This window comes from Lissotriton vulgaris, chromosome 1_1 (assembly GCF_964263255.1).
Source record: "Lissotriton vulgaris chromosome 1_1, aLisVul1.2, whole genome shotgun sequence".
Lineage (NCBI taxonomy): Eukaryota > Metazoa > Chordata > Amphibia > Caudata > Salamandridae > Lissotriton > Lissotriton vulgaris.
Genome location: NC_141685.1, coordinates 1,388,541,512 through 1,388,562,599, shown reverse-complemented (window position 1 = coordinate 1,388,562,599; position 21,088 = coordinate 1,388,541,512). Strand labels below are relative to the sequence as shown.

General features: G+C 45.8%; 1 protein-coding gene across 1 annotated transcript in view; it reads right to left on the bottom strand.

Moving 5' to 3' along the window:
• Nucleotides 1–20,560, bottom strand: part of AASS (aminoadipate-semialdehyde synthase) — a 568,722-nt gene extending 548,162 nt beyond the window's left edge. The window contains exon 1 of the mRNA XM_086966854.1: nucleotides 20,160–20,560. The gene's annotated coding sequence lies outside the window, so the exon portion shown is untranslated. The remainder of the gene's footprint in view (nucleotides 1–20,159) is intronic.
• Nucleotides 20,561–21,088: the final 528 nt, after the last annotated feature.

Here is a 21,088-nt window from a genome sequence, read left to right as displayed (position 1 = left end):
TGCGAGCGGTCGAGTGGAATTTTCGAGCCCTGAAATCCAACACCAATTTATAAAAAGAGGAAATATATCTTTAAAATGACACCAAAACTACAAAAATCCAATGTAGGAAACCGGAGATATGAATTTTCAAAGATTTAGCATTATATAGCACTTAGAAACATATAGCACCTTATTGGGATATCTGGTCTCGAAAACCGTCTCAAAGTCAAAGTTTCAGGCCAACGGTGATGGAGCCCTGAGCGGCTACCACTCGAGGTAGGTCTAGGTCACAGTTTTTACCTTCAGACTTAGAAACTTTTCTGGAGCTTTTCTTCCCAGGTTCCCTCGAAGCTCTTAGCCAGCCCGGATTCCGTGAGGCTTTGACTGATTGCCTTGCGATTAGCTCCCAGTCAGACTTCTGTAAGTCCGACCTCCGGAGCGTTACAGCGGGCCAAACCCAGGATCCAGGCCGACACGCAGCTGAAGGCAGGCGGCTTTCGTGGTTGCTCCCGGTTACCTTTTCTTCGTTCGGACTTAGAAACTTTTACGGAGCTTTTTCTTGCGGGGTCCCTCGATGCTCTTTACCAGGCCGGATTCGGTGAGGGTTCGCCGGCCTAGGATTTCTTCTACTCCCGGTCAAACTCTGGAAGTGGGACCTACGGACCTTTTAGCGGGACGAACCTGGATGGCTTGGCCGGCTCGCGGTTGAAGGCAGTCAGCTTGGCTGGCCAGGTTGAGTCGGTCCCTCTATGGCAGAGGTCTTCAAACTTTTGTAGGTTGAGCCCCCCCAGCTGATTTTTTTAGATGTTGGGCCTTCCCCACCACCTGACGGAAATGTCTGGCCTCCCCCACCACCTGACAGAAATGTCTGGACTCGACCGCCACGCGCACATTCCGGGCATATTCAGCGAATAACATTCAATACAATAAGAGTGCTTAGTAAACTGCAGGTTTGTGAGTAGGTGGGTGTGGTGAAATGACAGAGGCTTATTACACAGCTCAAATGAATACATAATTCTAATTTATAAGCCTGCCTGTGTAATTTTAAAATAAACTTTCAGGGACATTTTAAGGATTTTGGGGCCTGTGGGCCAAATGTATTTTTGGGGCCCCTGTTCGGACCAGCTTTGATTTTATGATCAAGTCTCTGCTCTTTCATGCCTTCTTTGGTCAAATACTAAATGTGTGTACATCGGATATTCAGGGATAGTGATGTGTGTTTTCAGTATGTGACACAACAGCAGTTCACTAATATTACTGTAAATAATCTGTCACCACCTTCTATTTCTCATATGTGAGGTCATGTATTGATCTAAAATAAACTTTTTATGTGGAAGTCGCATGACGCATAAACACATTTTGTCTGTAAAATGTATGTAATAGACTTTTACACATTAAAAATGAATGGTTGAAAAACGATATTTACAACATTGTGTTTTAAAATGATTCAAGGTCATGAGGCAAGACTGTAGAATAGAGCTGGCACTTTCAGTCCCCCCCACCCAACCCCTTTATTTATTTATGCGTTTTTATATAGCACAGACTTTACCCGAAGGGGTCAGAGCGCTTCACAATAGGAACAGAACTGATACATGAGAGAACATTACAAGTGAACAAATTACAAAAGCAAACGCTAAACTACATGAGGCAAAAGTGACAATCCTGAGCAGACAAATACAAGAGAAAGTAAACGGAGCATTATGTCCCTGGAAACTTTGTCTCCGTTCTGGGAAGAGCAAACTCTCCCAGGAGGGGGTTAATTCACAGAGCTGACATGCTTCAGGTGCAGTGGGAGGCGAGCGGTCTCCTCTGCTAAAAACCAAAAGCGTGTCCCACTGCAGCTGAAGCTGTCAGCTCTGTGATTAACCCCCTCCTGGGAGAGTTAACATAACAAAAGAATGGGCACCTCCTGCGCTATCGATCTCCCCTCCCTCCCCCTTCCACATTCCGGAGTCCGGAGTGCTTCCAGAAGACTTGCACGGACAGACAGACGACTGCAGGGCACAAAGGTCAAATTGAAGTGGAGTGCGCGCCCCCCATGGGAAGGTGTCGCGCCCCCCAGTGGGGCGCGCCCCACAGATTGAAGAACACTGCTCTATGGAGCTTTTTTCAAAGTTGCTCCAAAGTTCTCCAAACTTCTTGAACTTCTTCCTGAAGTTACTAAAGGGGTCCCAATGTGTCTCAAACTCACTCCAAGGATCTGGAAGCTCCAAGATGGTCCTTGAAAGTTGAGGACTTCAGTTCCCACAATCCACTTGGACAAAACCCTTACAAATTCACTGGTGTTCTCCAGGTTGAGGATCCTTGGTGGTGATGGTCGAGGTGAGCTCTGTTAACCTGTAGCTTGCAGGGAGTCCACTCTTTAGTTCTTTTGCAGCAAGGTAATCCACAGGGCTGTAGTTTCAGCTGGTGCAGTGTTCAGAGGACAGACCTTAGAGCTTTGCACCCCAACTTCTCAGCATGGAAACGTCTTGATTCCATACGTTTCAAGCAGCAGATTTGAGAGGCTCTGCCCCTCTCAGATACTTATTCCCAGTTCTCTGGGTCCAGCAGGAGGTCACTGCTGACCAATGGGAGCAACAACTTACTCTGCCTGTCTGCCGTGAGGGAAACGGCCAGCGTGTCGAGGCATTCCGCCGTGAGGGAAACGGCCCGCTCAACTTCACCGCCGGAGGCCAGGGACTACATCCCCCAGCAGCCCCGGACCCACGGCGCTCCTGTGACGCTCCTGCAGCGCCGGCTGGCGCTATAACAACGCGGAGCTCCAGCGGGGCGGTGGGGACTTACAACAACTTACTCTGCCTGTCTGCCGTGAGGAAAACGGCCAACGTGTCGAGGCATTCCGCCGTGAGGGAAACGGCCAGCTCAACTTCACCGCCGGAGGCCAGGGACTACATCCCCCAGCAGTCCCGGACCCACAACGCTCCTGTGACGCACCTGCAGCGCCGGCTGGCGCTATAACAACGCGGAGCTCCAGCGGGGCGGTGGGGGCTTACAACAACTTACTCTGCCTGTCTGCCGTGAGGGAAACAGGCCAGCGTGTCGAGGCATTCCGCCGTGAGGGAAACGGCCAGCTCAACTTCACCGCCGGAGGCCAGGGACTACATCCCCCAGCAGCCCCGGACCCACGGCGCTCCTGTGATGCTCCTGCAGCGCCGGCTGGCGCTATAACAACGCAGAGCTCCTCCCGCCACGCGGGACGCGCGCGGGCAGCGCCGTGCTGAGCCCGGGCAGAGGGCGGGCCGTCTGTGGCCGTCAGTGGTCTACAGTGGTCGGGCGGGCCACCCCTCTAACAACAACATAGTGACTGTGGTGAGTCTAATACCCGTTATCATGAAGTCGGTAGATAAAGTTGTCGCCCAGGATGATTTTCCATTTCCCCCTCCCACATTTGAGTCCCTACTTGAAAATGCTCTTAACCTGGTTACCAACGAAATCGCCGATACAGAAAGAAGAATGTCCCTGAGCTGTACCAACAACATTACACAGCCAATATCCTCGTTAATAAGCCCAAGAATTCCTCTATCGCCAACTGTTGTAATCACAAAACCTGCATTGGCACCCACATTCCCTGAGTCTCTGTTGGCAGAGACGGCCTCCACTATAACAATTGCCTCTCAGGAAGATGTAATTGCTATTGGAACTCTGGAAGCAAATAACAAACTGGGAGGGGAAAAGCGTAAAAGAGGTACAGCCAAGCCAAGTGCAAACAAAAGAAAACAACCGTTAATTAACAAGAGTCAACCCACGCCACAGAGCTTGTGGAACAAACAAAAATCCTCCGGGGCACAAACTATTCACATTGACGATAAAGACTCAGTGGATGCGGATGACATTCCGACCGCAACTACTAGTAACCCAAGGGGGAACTCTAATACGATATGGACACAAACTACATTAATGGGAGATAACAATACCATATCTAAACAAAATGGAAATCTTATAGAAACCATAGTTGATACTATTTTTAATCGTCTAGAGAAGCAAATGATCAAACAGTTTAATAATGTTTTTAAAAGACTTGACAGATTAGAAAACCTGGTAAAAAATGAAGAGGTAAAAAGAAAGGGGACTGTCACCCTGGATCAAATTAGGGCAGATTGCCTGTTAAAAGAGCTTGAGTCTGTTAGTAACACTCTATCACATGGAAAGCCTGAAGTCTCCCCTAAATTAGGCGGGGGCCCTAGTATCCCCGGATCACAACCACCTACTGTACCATCTACCACCCAACCCAGACACACCAATGGCGGGAACAACTAGGCGAAATCCAACCTACCACCCAAACCCGCATCCCCGCCCGTACCCCCAAAAGCAGCTCCTCCTGCCACTGTTAACTCAAATATCTCCAATCAGAACAAAGGTTCTACCCAGCCAACTATAGCAGTGAGGTCAACCTCCGATAACAACAAGGGCACGGGGCAATCTGGGAATGGCAGGCCATTCAAACATCAAGGGCCTGCCCTGCATCTACCACCTGATGCCTGCCCCTTTGTCCTGGTCCTAGCAGGTGTACCACCACTGAGGGAGGAACAGGGGGAATCATGGGTCCAACTACGTAATAAATGTATTGATTGGCTAACCAAGCACAAAGGGGTCGGATATGATATCTCTAGAGAGATCTTATCGGCTCGCAGGGTGTCTTGGGTTGGGCCGTTATTTAAAGACAAAGAAGGTGATTGTATAGTTCCTAATTTTAAAAATCCGGGTACTGTAAGATTCTTACTCAATAGAAACAACAACTGTTCTGGTATTTCCACTGTTGCAACCTTGCTACCTCTAAGCTTTTTCTACAGACCACCTTTAATGCAATTTCAGCCAGCTCCCTTCCCACTAAAGATGTTTAACAGGTTTGCACCTTTATCGGATTTGGACATGCTAGACGGACCATCAGTGACCAATCCGGACACCATGAGTTCAGATGAACGTTCTTTGGTACCCAATCTTGAACCATCTGACGTTTCACTACTTCCCCCGCCAACTGTAGTCAGACAACAATCTTCAAACCTAAGAACTATTGTCCAGGACTCTGAACTATTCCTTGTAAGCTGGAACATAGCGGGTCTTAGCTCGAAATTGAAAATTAAAGAGCGGTCAGATTGGGTCACTGCAAACTGTGATATATTGATGCTACAAGAGACTTGGTGCACGACCATGCCCACATTGGAGGGCTTCAGCTGCTACAATTTAACGGCATCCGCTTCATCTATGGGTCGCCCTAGTGGGGGCCTATCCATCTGGGCTAAAATAAAAACCGGGGTACAAACTAAACTGATCCCTATTCAGGGTAAATGTTTTATGGCCATAAAATACACTAATAGGTTGAAACTATGTTTAATTAATTTTTATAATAATGATTGTCACCCGCCCTAATAATAATTTTTTGATTTTATTTAATTTCATTGATGAAATTATAGAGGGGCAGAAGCATGGGACCTTTGATGGCATTTGTATTGGAGGAGATTTTAATGCCCATATGTATCGTAACAACCCACCTTGTAGAAATGGTGAGGAATTGAGAGATTACTTAGCCTCCCATGATTTAATGAATGCCATGGAAATTGCGGGCATAGGAGCAAACAATATGTTGACACCCACATATATTGGTCAGGGTTGTGCGTCTACAATAGACTATATGTTTATCTCTCCTTCACTAAGTGACATAATTTTAAAAGCGGAGGTCATCTGTTCTGTGTATAGTGATCACCACCCACTCAGAATACACCTAAAAAATTCGCAGAACACAAAGGATGTGTCGAGAGTAGAAACTGGGGTACAAAATCTGGTAGTATCCACTGACAGATTAAGACTGATATGGAAAGGGGTTGACAATAAAGATATTTTAGCAAGAGTCATTAATAAACACCCAACGCTAATTGAGATTTGTCTGTCCTATGATAGATCAGGCCATGATGTGGTTGTTTCCTTTAGTAATCTCTGTTTGGCTATTAAAACAGAATCCTCGAAACCAGCTCGGCCCAATAAAGATCATGGCCCCCGTTAGTTTGATTCTTCATGCTCTAGGGCTAACAGAGAACTGAGGGAGGCTCTAAAAACCAAACCAAGGGATCCGCTACTCGTAAGAGACCTAAGATCAAAGTATAAAACCACGTTACGTATTCCATCTGAGGCCCTAGTGATAGATCATTGGGAATCTCTTGCTCGCACTGCGACATTAAAAGATACTACGGGTTTCTGGAGAGAGGTCAAGTCTCTGAGATCCTTTGGTTCAAATATCAAACCAATTAATTGTAATATAACTGGAGAGGCGTGGGTGGAGCACTTCTCTAAAATCTATGCTACTTCTGGGCTCCTCCCAGATATTGTCCCCCTACCCAAGACTGCCCGACCCCTGAACATTTTACTATCCGAGGTCGAGGATGCCATAGTTGAAAGTGCGAGTAATAAAGCACCCGGCCCGGATGGTCTCTCGATAGATCAAATCCGAAATCAACTTTTGGGCCCCCCTACTATGCAATCTATTTAACAACGTATCTGATAGTTCAATTCCTGAATCATGGTCAAATAGTGTTATCGTACCCATATTCAAAAAAGGCGATAGAATGGACCCCGCCTGTTATCGCCCAATTTCACTGATTGACAATACACTAAAGGTCCTTGGGAGGGTAATTTTTAATAGGATTAGGAATTGGGCAGAGGATAATAATGTTTTACATTGCAGTCAACTAGGTTTTAGAAGTCATGTGGGCACCATTGAACAATGTCTAAATTTGAATCTGATCATGGCTAAGTACACTATTGTAAAAAAATCCCCGTTGTACCTAGGATTCATGGATGTAAGTTCTGCATTTGATTTCGTTAATCGTTCTAGTTTGTGGTCACTTTTGCTTAATTATGGTTTGGATGATTCTTTGGTGTATTTTCTTTCTTATTTACACAGGGACTTAAAGGCCAGAGTACGTATTAATAATGAGGGCGAAATCTCAAATGATATTTTAATTAGCAGGGGAGTTAGACAGGGCTGCGTACTCGCCCCACTGCTTTTTATTTGATACATTAATGGGTTGAGCAGCAGCTTGAGTAAGATCACTAAGGATGTACCAATCATAAATGGCTCCGCCATTACTGCCCTGCTGTATGCGGACGACGCAGTATTAATGGGGCGTACACCTAACGCTTTGCGTACCTTAATTTCTGGGTTTGTTGTTTTTATGTCTGATTTGGGTCTTAACACTAATTTTAAAAAATCATTCATTATGAATTGCGGACCCAAAAAATATAACATTACCTCAATTAAGTCAGGTGAAAACATCCTAAAATGCACAAGCTCTTTTCCCTACTTAGGGCTGTTATTTTCTAATACAGGTTCGTGGCAGCCACACGTGGCCTATGCGAGAAATAAAATTGGTAAATCCATTAACTCAATCCTATCTCTCCGGCAACCCAAACAGGCTGATGTTACTACCCCTCTGCTAAACATCTACCGTACTCAATGTCAACCAATGGGGACTTATGGAGCAGAAGTGTGGGGCTATTCCAATAGTACACCTGTTCAGATAGAGGAAAACAGATTCTGCAGGAAGGTTCTGGGGGGTGTCCTCTGTGCCCCTACATTTATCTGTCATAATGAGCTTAAGCTATTGTATATTGAGGATTTTATTCGATCTAGGCCCGCTCTCTTTTGGTTAAAAATATGGCTAAACCCAGCGGCATATCTAACCCGCAGCATAATATCCGACTGCTTACAAAGTGAAAGATTTCACTTTGTACCCTGGTTAAAAGCCGTTGAGAATAGTCTGCTGAGCATGGGCCAGGGCTCTTTGTTTAGCTCCCCTAACACTATTGTTCACGCTCACAAGAACATTGTCAAACGGGCACTGCTTGATTTATATAAGGAGGAACGGATAAGATCTGAATTCCCTAAATCCGCAGTTACCAAATACTTGTCCTATGCTGAATCTGGCAATGATAATCCAAATACACCTCGCAGATATTTGTCACTAACAATAGGAAGATGGAATCGGAGCCTTCTGTTCCGATTCCGGGATGGAAGCGTTGTAAATCTATTAAGCTTCCCCCTCGGCTATAATAAAAATATAGAACAGTTGGATTGTCCCTGGTCTGAGGGAGGTAAACAAAGTTTGCTACATTATTTCTTTTTTTGTGGTTATTATAAACTTTATACTCGCCAATACTTAATGCCGTACTTCCGAAAAAATGTGACCAACGTGACTTTACCCAGGCAATGAGAACTTTACAAATGTTGCCCACAGATGAGGTGATATTTATTGTGAGCTGTTTTCTTAAAGCCAGTGTGAGATCAAGGGCGAGTATGGAATATGCCTGACGAACTACAGTATTTTGTTACTCAATGCACATTTGCACTTTGTATACTATGATATATTTTGCACATAGTCTTTTCTACATGCATGGCTGGATGCAAATGGTTACTTTACGGAAAACATAAATTGTAATTTGTAATCAAAATACCCGTATATTAGGATTTTCTTGTACTACGCATTATGCACTTTTTGATACACATGTTGCTTCAACTACATTGGAAGATTGTTTTTATTATAACAGTTTAATGTATGTTTTTTTATCAGATTTTATTGTGCTTCAACCTGTGTGTACTTTTATGGATGTATTAATTCCGAATAAAGATCATTTGACTGGACTTGACAATGGGAGCAGTCTAACTCCCCAAGAATATGGCCACATCCTGTAGAGTGTGGCATTACTTTGTCCAAGAGTGCACCAGATCCTACAAATTCATAATGGCTGATTTTCCAGCAGAGAGGTTAGAGCTGGCTAAACACACCCCTAGGATGTCTAATTTTCATAAACCCTCCCCTTGCATCTGTGCATTCCTTCCATAAGCCTAGCTCTGGCTGAGGTGAAAAGTTTAGAGTTGTAAATGACATGAAGGCCTCCTGTTCTCTTTGAAGACCATGGTGTACGACTCCTCCCCCTGCTCTGGCATTCCTGTGTAACAGCACACTGCCTTACCAGCAGAGCTGGATAATCCAAGGTGCTCTTTAGCACCTCTTCAAGGCAGCCTGGCTAATCCACTTAACTCTGACTAATCATCATCAAAAATCTTTATTTCGGCTAGATTGCCATAAAAGATAAAACACAACAGCGATACAAATAAAAACAAACAATTGCTTCCCGGACAGATAATCAAAGAAAGTTTTGTTATATAAACAATAGCCTGAATCCTTAATACATGTCGTCATGCAAGAGGCTATAATGAGTCCGTGGAGGCGATTAAAATTAATAAAAGATAAATACATGTTGATGATGTTTAAAATTATACAGATAGTCTACAGCCCTGGGTGCAAGAAGCTATAATAAATCCATTGAAACAGTAAAATTGTTAAGAGGTAATTACATTTAAAGATGGTTAAAATTATAGAGTTAATCTACAGCCCTGGATAGCAAACGTCTTCTCTTCTGCCAGAAGATTTCCAAGTATTTGGCTACCGCAAACACTATCATGCTAGAAAGGTCCGATTTGAAAACCCTGTATGCCTGACGAATCAGGACAGACCACTGGAAGGCTGAATCTGGACTTACAAACAAGAGAGTCTTACAACTTCTTGTATGTACACTATAGGAGAAATTCAACCATATCATATTCTTGAGTTTATTAATACCATTCAGGGAAGTCTTTCAATGGTACGTCTAGCCCTCTCCTATCAAGAGTTATACATTAATAACTTCCGGCTATGTTAACCTATGTGGCAGGGGATCTGCAATGGGAAAAATGACTTGGGCAATTTTTTCAGCACCAGTACTTACAAAAACTTATTTTATAAGTAATTTGCTGAGATCTACAGGGCCCTCACCCCCTGGAACAACTAGGGGAGGCTGGGGGGGGGGGGGGTCTGAAATCTGTAGAAATATTGAAGATCCTTCCTCCACAGTGCTCCTAGCATCACAGTTGAATTTGGGCAGCCCTTTAGCACAAGCGGGGGTGGGTTCGGGGAGGGAAATGTGAAATTTCACTTAACCCATATTAAACTCATTTTATAAGGGACTACCTTATACTACCTGACCCACCACCCCGGGACACCTAGGGGAGACCCTGGGGGTTCCTAATATGCCAAACCCTTGGAGCTTATCCATTTTAAGTGTCCCAAACCCAAAGTCGACTTTGAGCACAATTTACTTTTTAAAAGCAGTCCTGCCACCCAGGGCTACTTTTGAAACGGACCTCAGGCTTCAGCAGTGCACACATGCAAGTGCAAAAGAGCTGCTGGCCTTTAAACTGCCATGTGCTATTTTCACTAGGGGCTGATAGGTAGTTTCAATCCTCCTGCCCTAATATACACTAGGGCCCTAGGAGGTAGTTCATGCCAATCACAGGGGTACCCCATACCATAGTGTACCCTAGTGTATGAAGGTGTTCTCACTGTCAAACAAGCATTTGTAATGCAATAGGTCGCGCATTAGGAAGGTTTGAGCTATTGGGCTTGTAAATGACAATTTATTTATGTGTTGGTTTTGAAAATAGCTAAATTACTAGCTTTGTCATTTACAATGCCAATAGTTATAACTTTTGCAAATGCAACACCTATAGCATTTGTAATGCAACATATTTTGTATTTACGTGACTTAGATGTATTGATATTACAAATTACAATGGCTTTTCATTTTTTAAAATAATTAATACTTAAATAAAAGTGATTGTAATTTATAATGGCAATAGCTTAAACTTTTGTAAATAACTTTTGTGAAGATTATGTTCAGTGTATTTTATTGTGACGAAAATCCAAGAACAGAAGTGAAATATTAACATCTTTTTGTGACATTTGTAGTAAAGCTTGAAACATTGAGAGAACATATTTGAACCAGGTGTTGTTGAATTGTTGCGCAGATTGATGCTGTGGTCGCGTGGAGTGATGCTGTGGTGGCGCTGAGTGATGCTGTGGTGGCGCTGAGTGATGCTGTGGTGGCGCTGAGTGATGCTGTGGTGGCGCTGAGTGATGCAGAGGTGGCGCTGAGTGATGCAGAGGTGGCGCTGAGTGATGCAGAGGTGGCGCTGAGTGATGCAGAGGTGGCGCTGAGTGATGCAGAGGTGGCGCTGAGTGATGCAGAGGTGGCGCTGAGTGATGCAGAGGTGGCGCTGAGTGATGCAGTGGTGGCGCTGAGTGATGCAGTGGTGGCGCTGAGTGATGCAGTGGTGGCGCTGAGTGATGCAGTGGTGGCGCTGAGTGATGCAGTGGTGGCGCTGAGTGATGCTGTGGTGGCGCTGAGTGATGCTGTGGTGGCGCTGAGTGATGCTGTGGTGGCGCTGAGTGATGCTGTGGTGGCGCTGAGTGATGCTGTGGTGGCGCTGAGTGATGCTGTGGTGGCGCTGAGTGATGCTGTGGTGGCGCTGAGTGATGCTGTGGTGGCGCTGAGTGATGCTGTGGTGGCGCTGAGTGATGCTGTGGTGGTGCTGGGTGGTGCTGTGGTGGTGCTGGGTGGTGCTGTGGAGGTGCTGAGTGATAATGTGGAGGTGCTGAGTGATAATGTGGCGGTGCTGAGTGATAATGTGGCGGTGCTGAGTGATAATGTGGCGGTGCTGAGTGATAATGTGGCGGTGCTGAGTGATAATGTGGCGGTGCGGAGTGATAATGTGGCGGTGCGGAGTGATAATGTGGCGGTGCGGAGTGATAATGTGGCGGTGCTGAGTGATAATGTGGCGGTGCTGAGTGATAATGTGGCGGTGCTGAGTGATAATGTGGCGGTGCTGAGTGATAATGTGGCGGTGCTGAGTGCAGAAAGGCACAAAAACCGAGTCTAACAGAGGGCAGAAAGTTACAACTATGGCGAAACCCCCCACTCTAGCTTCAGGATGTGCTGACATTGAACCTGGTGCCCACGCCTCTTTTTTGTGCACAGAGAATTGTCATCACAATGTCTCAGTTAGCAAGACTGCTGCAGATCTCCGAATGCCAAAGCCCAAGGAAGTTAGCATCATGTCACACCCAGAAGAGAATTACTCTCGTCATATACAATTACAGGCTTTGGTGTATCATTCCGCGTCCCCTGGACACCATGGATTGCCATCCGTAAGGGACTAACATATCTCAAAATTATGATGAATCAACAAGCATTTAATTGTATGTCTTGTAGAAACATTGCATATAGAAATTAATCGAACTCCATAAAAGCAAGACATTGTTTTTCAAACGTGTGGTTTTCTATAATGTCACAATCACAGCTGCCAACTTAACTGATTTTTAGTGTCAACATTACCTATCTAACCAATTCGTATTCTGGTGGCAACTTCCCCGGTCCTTCCTCTCAATTTTAATAGCTTTTGAGCAATTCTTCAAAGACGTCTAGGTTTTCCCAAAGCTGGGCCTCGGGTCAGTATTTTAAGCAACTCCATGAGTAATCACTCTGAATGATAAAAATACCAACTCAAGATACTCCATTATACCACTCATTTCAGTGCGTAATATCAAATCAGTCTCATGTGCCGCTGGATTATTTACGCAGTCTTCTTAAACACGCCTTGCCACCCAGTATCAGTGCGTGGTGCATTTAGGAGAGGTGGCATAATAGTAAAATAAATAAAAAATGCCTCAAATGCATGCACCACCAGTAAATCTACACGCAGTCAGCGAGAATAAAACAAAGTATGCTGGGGTGGGCCTCTCAGAAAGATAGCGGTGAAGCTCATACAGTCATTGCCATTTCAGCCCACGCTGTTCAATGTGCTATCGATTTCTGACAGCAGTCGTACTGAAGTGGACTGAGCAACTGCGTTCACCGCCTCCGAGCAGCCACGAGACGGTAATGACATCCGAGCACAGACCATCGACCGACGTTTGAACAGACACTACGAAGGGAAAATGTTTCTAAAATCATATGCCAATCGGTTGTGCTGGCTTCTAATTTTAACGGACTAAAAAGATTTCCCGAAGATGAATTATTTTAACTACATGTAACATGCTTCCAATTAGATACATCACATTAAATCACTGCAAACATACCTACTTATAACAAAAGAACGCTATCTTCCAGCCTATTCGACCCTTCAATTAGCTGTTTTTTGTTGTATACATAACGACACGGTTTTGTGTTAAATAAATAGGCAGGAAAAATAAACAAGCAATGGGCCGGCACCAAGCACTTTATTGTAAATAATAGTACCTTACAAGCGAGAGTGCTTGTGGTGTCGAGGGGTCGCCACTCATCCATTAGGAGAAATCAGGCGTGAAACATGTCAACCTTTTAAGCAACCTTGTTTACCCCCCACATTGCACATTCGAGCTGTAGCAGGTTTAATCCTCCTGCCAGCCGAGACTTGCAGTCTATTTTTAACCTTAGTACCTGTGTCCAACTAAATAAAAGACATTTTGGGCACCTGTGGCTAATTTTAACATCACCACACCACTCTACTCACTTTGCTTCTGTGCCCCACCTCTTCATCACAACAGGGCCTATACGGTTTAACACCATTAAAGATCTGCAGCAAAGAGTCCCCCGAGGGGCCCGTCGGGTATTGCAGCACCGGCCCGATTAGGTGCTGCCCTTGATGAAGCAAGACACCCCTTGGGGTGTGTGAGGGCCCTTGCTCATATTGGAGCACTCCCCCTTCCCACAGTTCTGTTCCTTCTCTCGCTGACTGACAGACTTCCCGTCCTTTTCCTGCCCTGTCATGGCCCCGCCACCCCCCCCTCCAACCCCAAATAGGAACTGCATACCCTCTTGAACATAGACATTGTTTAGGGCATGTATGCAGGACCTGGATAAAGCCCTTGCCCCCCCCCCCCCCCATTTGGTTTATTTCTCCTTCTACACACCCATCAGACATCTCCTCTCCACCCAACGGACACTTGCATTGTCCCACGGATCCGCAAGACCTTGGCTGGAGAAAGATCCTTCTCCTACTTTGCTGAAGACCTGGAACTCCCTGCCTCTGCATCTCAGGCAATCCGTCACTGCCTCAATTCAGGAAGGACCTCAAGACCTGGCTCTTCAACTGAACTTCAGAATTGCCCCCTCCCCAGCACACTGACACCCTAACCGGTGATTAGTCACACTTTACAAAACCCTGATTGATTGTAGGATAAGCTCCATGTTTATGGTGGAGGGATGCCAGTATGGGGTGTCCATTGGCTGAACTGCAGCCCTTGGGGGGCCTTGCATGTTTACCAGTCTCTGGTGACTCCAGTGCAGATCTCTCAACTTTTGTTAACTCCATTTATAACAGGAGTATCAATATGAACATTGCAAAATTGAGAGCTCTACCAATGTTGTGGAAATTGGATGCCATCCAGCTCCATATCCTTCCGTCAAGACACTGTTCCAAGCCCTGGGTGTTTCTTTAAAAAAATATGTATGATTTAGGTAAGTTCAATATCATTTCGCTAATGGCAGCAAGCAACCCAATACTAACAGACCCGGAACAGATGCAAGACCGGACTGGTCGTATCGGGCATGGGTCATTTCCCCAGGAGGCTGGCAGGGTGGGGGAAGCGGTTTTATTACTGGCAACCATTTATTGTAGTAGTGCAGCAGTTGCGAAAGCACATTTTTATCCAGTAGTTTTCACGCAACAATAAAAGTGTCAAGATACCTCTGTGGATTAATGTACCTGCTTGAGAGAGGTTGGAGTTTTGTCTAGTGGCAGTTTTGACTCCTCTTAAGTTGTGCAGAGGGTTAATATGCCAGCTGCAAAGGACTTGTACCATGTAGATCACAGAATATAATTTTATGTTCGTAGCTTAGTGGGTTACGGCTTTTGTCACAGCCACGCTTTTGTTACGGTGCAGTTTATAAATTATAATCATAATTTAGGATAGTGAGCTATAAAGTGTCATCAAAGAGCTGCATGCAAACTACATTGTACAGGTTAGAAGGTTATGTCCCCCCACCCACTCTTTTATTATCCTAATATTGCTAAAAGGTTTTTTTAGGGACAAAATAAATTATGGTTAGTAAAGCCAACCCTACCCTCTGGGTTTGTGCATCTCCAGATCAAGCACTGTTAAAAAAAATGCCTGCCAGTATGAATGACACGAGTCCTACACCTTGTAGTCCTGTTTGTCTTATGTAACATTTTCTACATGCTGATTTACACATGCATGATTCATAGTCTCTGTGTTGGTGTATGATGTAAAGTGCTCCGACATTCTACACTGGTATGAGCAGCACTATAAAACAAATGAAATACATGTGAGAGAGGGGCCATGGAGAGATGAGGGGCACTGTTGGAGGGTGAGAATAATGGAAGCATTGGAGAGCCCCAACAAAGATTTTTGAATACTAGTGCACTGTAATGTCATCATTCAGAGGTGGCTGTTTACGTGCAGTAGTAGGGGGGAGAAAAGTGGGGGGTTAAAAAGAAAGGTTCACTTACCTGCTGCCGCCTCTCCTTATGTGTAAAGCGGAAGCACAAAGCACCCAGACTCCCCTAAGCCAATCAAAACGCTTCTGTCACCAAGACAGCAGAGATATGATTGGTCAGAGTGCTGTGGTTCGCCGCTCAGGCAGGGACAGGGAGCCCGGGCATGTTCGCCACCCAGTGAACATGGCTGGGTGGCCGGCCTAAGACAGCCGGCCAAACCGTCATGCGCACTTAGAAGATGCTCCAACCACTCCTCTCCATGCTTTGCGAGCAGCTCTGCCAAACTACCTCAGCAAGGAAAAATAAAACGATAAGTACATCGAGTTATTATATTTTTCTATTTTTGCAGTGCTGAAAAGCAGCTGGGCAATGCTTCTACACCTTAGGGTAAAAGCAGCCCCTGTCATCATTTGCTATGCTTTAAAAGCTAATATAACTGAATATATAATGAAAAATGTGTTGTAGAATGCACCATTTTTGCTTAAATTCTCTTGCGGCAGAGCTCCCCCACAGAGCCCCTTTTTAGGGCTCGCCTGCTGATGCGCTCTTGCGCATAGCTGGCGAAGCTCTATAGGGGCTTAAACAGAGTTTAACTCCTGGCGATTCCTTGCAGTGCATGTGCTTTTTAACTCATTGCGCAAGCGCAATGAGTTAAAATGCGCGTGCACAGCATCAAATCGTCAGCTTGGTGCCGCCAGCAGCACCTCCCGCTCCGCCCCCTGCTGCATCAAAGGCTTTTTCACGGCCGGCCGTGACTCTCATTTCTGCCGTGCTTGTTTTGCTCTCTCTCTCTCCTCAAGTCCTCCGATGCACTTCTCTCCCTGCCCGCAGCGTGCCCCCGTCTCGCCTTTATTTTTGCTCTCTCTGTCTCCTCAAGGCTTCCCCGCCAGCTGCAGCAGGCTCGTTCTGTCTGAACGAGCAATAATAACATCATTTGAGACCAGCATTGCAACCGACCTGTTATTATCCTTCCTTGGAAGAGACTGTAGCGCTGTTCTTTAGGATGCTAACACTCTTTTCCACACCCTCCCCAGGCGTCACCGTTAAATTAAAGTGGTGTGGTAGTCAGCTGTTGCATTTTGTGAACCCGCTCGCGCCTCCAGTGGACAAATACACTTTTGATGTGAAAATCTGCACTTTTATAAATGCCATCCTGCGGGCCGGATTCGGCCTGGGAAAGGTGCCCGGCTTTGGGGCGGGGGAGCTTTGAAGGTGTCTAGTGCTTGGGTTAATGAACACATTAAATGCTCCTAACAGGAAGTGGGCTCTGATATCACTCCTCAGACTGGCCCACCTGCTCGGGCGGCTATTGTCCCCTTCAGTCGAGCACCATTTGCACAATAAAGAGGGGGCTGTTTGATCAACAAGCTTCCCCTCCGTCCCTGGCGCCAGGGAGTCACACACCTACGGGCTCATCCACAGACCCCTGGTGATGGCTTCTGAATACCCCTTCACACCTGCATATCCTACAGGAGACGCAGTAACACAGAGGGGTAGCGACTGCCCCATAACCATGCTTTTTGGCAGGGTAACGCTGCACGTGGTATGTTGCCTGTGAATTAAATCAAGCATACAGGAGTAGTTTATATAGGTCGTATGCGGTTTAGTCAGGTTCACAGCCTCCCGTGTTTCATCAGATTAGGTGATTTAGGCGGAAGGTGAAAGATTTTCCCAGGATCACACACTTTCCCCAAGTGAGAAGCCAGAATTAAATTCTTGTCTCTTCGTGGTTTCAGACAGCTTAATCACTTTACCTAATGCAGTCCGGCAGGTTTGACCTACTGACATTTAATGGTTAGCAGGGTTGCAAACTTTACTGCGCCTGGTAATTACCCGATGCGATAATCATCCTTCCTATTCTATACAAGTATACAACCTTTAATTACAACCCCTGTGCAGATAGGTGCTTGCCTAGTGTTCACAATTTAACGGGCACTTATAACCAGACCGGTAGCGCCTTGTTAGTACAGAGGTAGCATTACTTGCTTGTTGAAAACACTATCCCTTGGACAGCTGTTACAACAAGATGGCACACATTCCACATAAAATGCACAGCCTGACACAGCACATCATGTTGAGGTACATATACTTTATCAACACATTTTGTGGCTGTGAACTTTATGGTAAATGTGTCTCTTTGAAATCTGAATGGAGATGTAAGCCATGTTAGTGAATATATTTTATGCTACACATTCTCATACATCAAAACTGCTTAGTAGCACCTTATGTTGATGACGTGGACTGTTACAGAGCGTTGCTTAGACTTGGCGAGCAGATGTTAGCGCAACCTTCCTTTTTGGCAAAAAAAGTACAACAAACCCTTAATTTAGCAATTGATTCAATCAGCTGGTTTACGTATCGCAGATAAAAACCCCATTAAACAATGATCCCCAGTAAAAATACCATTGTCACTAACATGCAGAAACCATTAACAGCGTCACTTGAAACACATTAATGGCCCGATTCATAAAGACTTCTGTACAAATGTATGACCTGAAGTGCGTATACAAGTTTTTAAAAAAAATTATGGTTTTAGTTTTCAGCGCAACAGCTTCCAATTCATAACATATACATTTACTATATGGAACTACTACACTGCCATGGACACCTGACACTCTACCATCAAAACATAGTTGAGATGACCCATCCAAGGTAGCCAATTATTTCTCACGCCTGATGGCTCTACCTTATTTGTTCGGCAGCATCAAGAAAAAAAATGGACCTGGGGATCAACCAATTCATTAAAAAAAAGGTTTTTTCAAGGGCCCCAACCCAGTTGAAATTGAAGGGGCTAACTTGTTGAAATGGCATCCACCAGGAATAGAAAGAACTAAAGCAGGTGTGTGCCACTACTGTGGACGCGTTGATAAGCAGTTGCACGCCTGAGCCCTCTACACACAGGCACACAAGCACGATCTCTTGCACCCACACACACACACGCATACTCACACATGCAGGCTCTGCTCTCTGTCTCTTCCCCCTCTCACACACATGCACACTCTCTCTCTCTCACACACACAGGCATGCACACATGCACATTCTCTCTCTCACACACACACACGCACAAACACATGCACTCTCTCTCTCTCTTTCACACACACCCGTGCACGGACACATGCGCGCTCTCGCTCTCTCACATGCATGCACGCACACATGCGCGCTCTCTCTCCCTCTCTCACACACAGACATACACACACACACCCACACTGTCAGGCCTCCAGAACTGGTGGCGTGGTGGGGGTAGTGTGTGGTGTGCAGTGCCGAAGCACCACTGACTCCTGCTTCTTTTAGCTTGACTGTGGTATGATACAAAGACCCCTTTTCTCCCTTTCAGGCCTCCAGCACTGGTGGTGTGGTGGTGTGGTGGTGGCAGTGTGAAATGCCGAAGCACTTTTGACTTCTGCTATGCATGGTAAGGCATTCGCGAGCGTGGCAGTGCCTAATCTGAACACCTTCACTGCTCTCTCTTGGAGCACCAAAACACTGCTGTGAATAGTCACAATATGTTCATGAGTACAACCACACACACAACCAAACACACAACAACACACACACAACCACACACACACAACCACACACACAGAAAACCTCACACACACACCCACAACTGCACCCACACACAACTACAACCACACACACACACAACCACACACACACACACAACCACAACCACAACCACAACCACACAACCACAACCACGCACACACAACCACAACCACACACATGCAACCACAACCACACACACACAACCACACACACAACCACACAGTCGTCAGTGCACGCTTTCACCGGGCACAAACACCACCAGCCATCAGTGCACGCTTCCACCAGGCACACACCACCAGCAGTCAGTGCACACACCCTGTCACCCTCACACCCTCACCACCCTCACCCTCACACCCCCTCACTCACCCTCACACCCCCTCACTCACCCTCACACCCCTCACCCACCCTCACACACCTTCACACACCCTCACACACCTTCACACACCCTCACACACCCACTCACCCTCACACACCCTTACCCTCACACCATCACACACCCTCACATCCTCTCACCCTCACAAACCCTCACCCACCCTCACCCCCTCATCCTCACACACCCTCACTCACCCTCACCCCCCCCCCACAACCCTCTCACCCTCACTCAGCCTCACACCCTCACCCTCACACACCCTCACACCCACTCACCCTCACACACCCTCACACCCCTCACCCTCACACCCCTCAGTGCTACAACACATATTGTGTTACAATAGGTGTCACATTTGCGAAAGATAAAACTATTGGCATTGTAAATAACAAAGCTATTAATTTCGCTATTTTCAAAACAAGCACATAAATAAAAAAAGTGTCCTTTACAATACCAAAAGCTCAAACTTTCCTAATGCGAGTCCTGTTGCATTGCTGTGCTTCTCTCCCCTGCTGCACTCTCCTGCTCTCTAGAGATGTGGCCTAACGACCAGAGCTGCCATCTAAGTCACATAAATACAAAACATGTTGCATTCCAAATGCTATAGGTGTCACATTCGCAAAAGTTATAACTATTGGCATTGTAAATGACAAAGCTATCAATTTAGCTATTTTAAAAACCAACAAATAAATAAAATATTTGTCATTTACAAGACCAATAGGTCCAACTTTTCTAATGCGAGACCTATTGCATTTCCAATGCTTGTTGTAGTAGTAAGGGTCGCTCGCAGATCTCACTATGCCCCATACGGGGGCTGCCTGACAAAATGTATCATGGTTGCTTTGGGTTCTTCCCAGTCCGGCCCTGACCACAGTGGGAATGAAATGTATAGGGCCGAATGTGCGCAGCAGAGATTTGCAGGCTCTCGGTGTCCCGCAGGCAGAGTTAAGCACTCACCTCTTTGAGATACTGTGTCAAAGGATCAGGAACACGAGGGGAACACAGGACGAAGCACAGAAGGTTCACAGAGCCAACAGGAGGAACTATTTGCAGGGCTGCCTGGCTAGGGGCGGGGGAGGTTCCTGGTACAACAGCCAATGGCCGTGCTGCTTAGGCTCCAGCCCCCGTTGCATACGTAGGTTCACTCTAGAAAGTACCCCCGGGGTATTCCCTTCAGTGGGATGTTACGCGTGGTTATTTTTAGGAAATTGATACACGCTCTGCCAAGGTACACCTCTCTGTGGTATGGTTTGCACTCTATCCGCCCTGATCTGCTCTCGTTCGTATGATTACATTGTTTCTACTAAAGAACAATTGTGAAACCGCTCTCAAAATGTTCCTCAGGGGTGACGCTCATTGGTTTGGAGGCTGCGCCCTCTCCCCGCCCTGCACGACGATAGAGACAGACGAATCTTTTTTTAAAGGGATATACTTTGGATATTCTTTGTCAGTGTGTGCATGGCTTTCATTTGCTCACCGTTTAATCAGGAGCATGTCAGACAATGGTGCAGCCGGTGCAGTGGCATCGGAGCCCAGGGCTGTGCGGCACCCTCTTTTAGTTGCTACATATATCCTTCAGTTTTTTTTACCAGTATGACCAGTAGTTTAATGTCCAGGCACGTAAATTAAAAATCAGGGAAGTAACCTTAATCCAATCCGTTTCCACATTATTGGTACATACTTTAAAACAGAAATTATAAGAAGAAGAAGAGGTGGACGAGCGTTTGAACGATCTAGCCAGGCTCGAGCCTAGCTCGAGATCCTATTAGAAACTCCAGCCCATAAGGCTGAGCTTTAATATGGGATCTGACTGGCACTCTCGCTCTACCCTCTTGCACAAAGAGGTAATAACACAGCATTAACATTTGAGCGGAAAAGGAGAAACA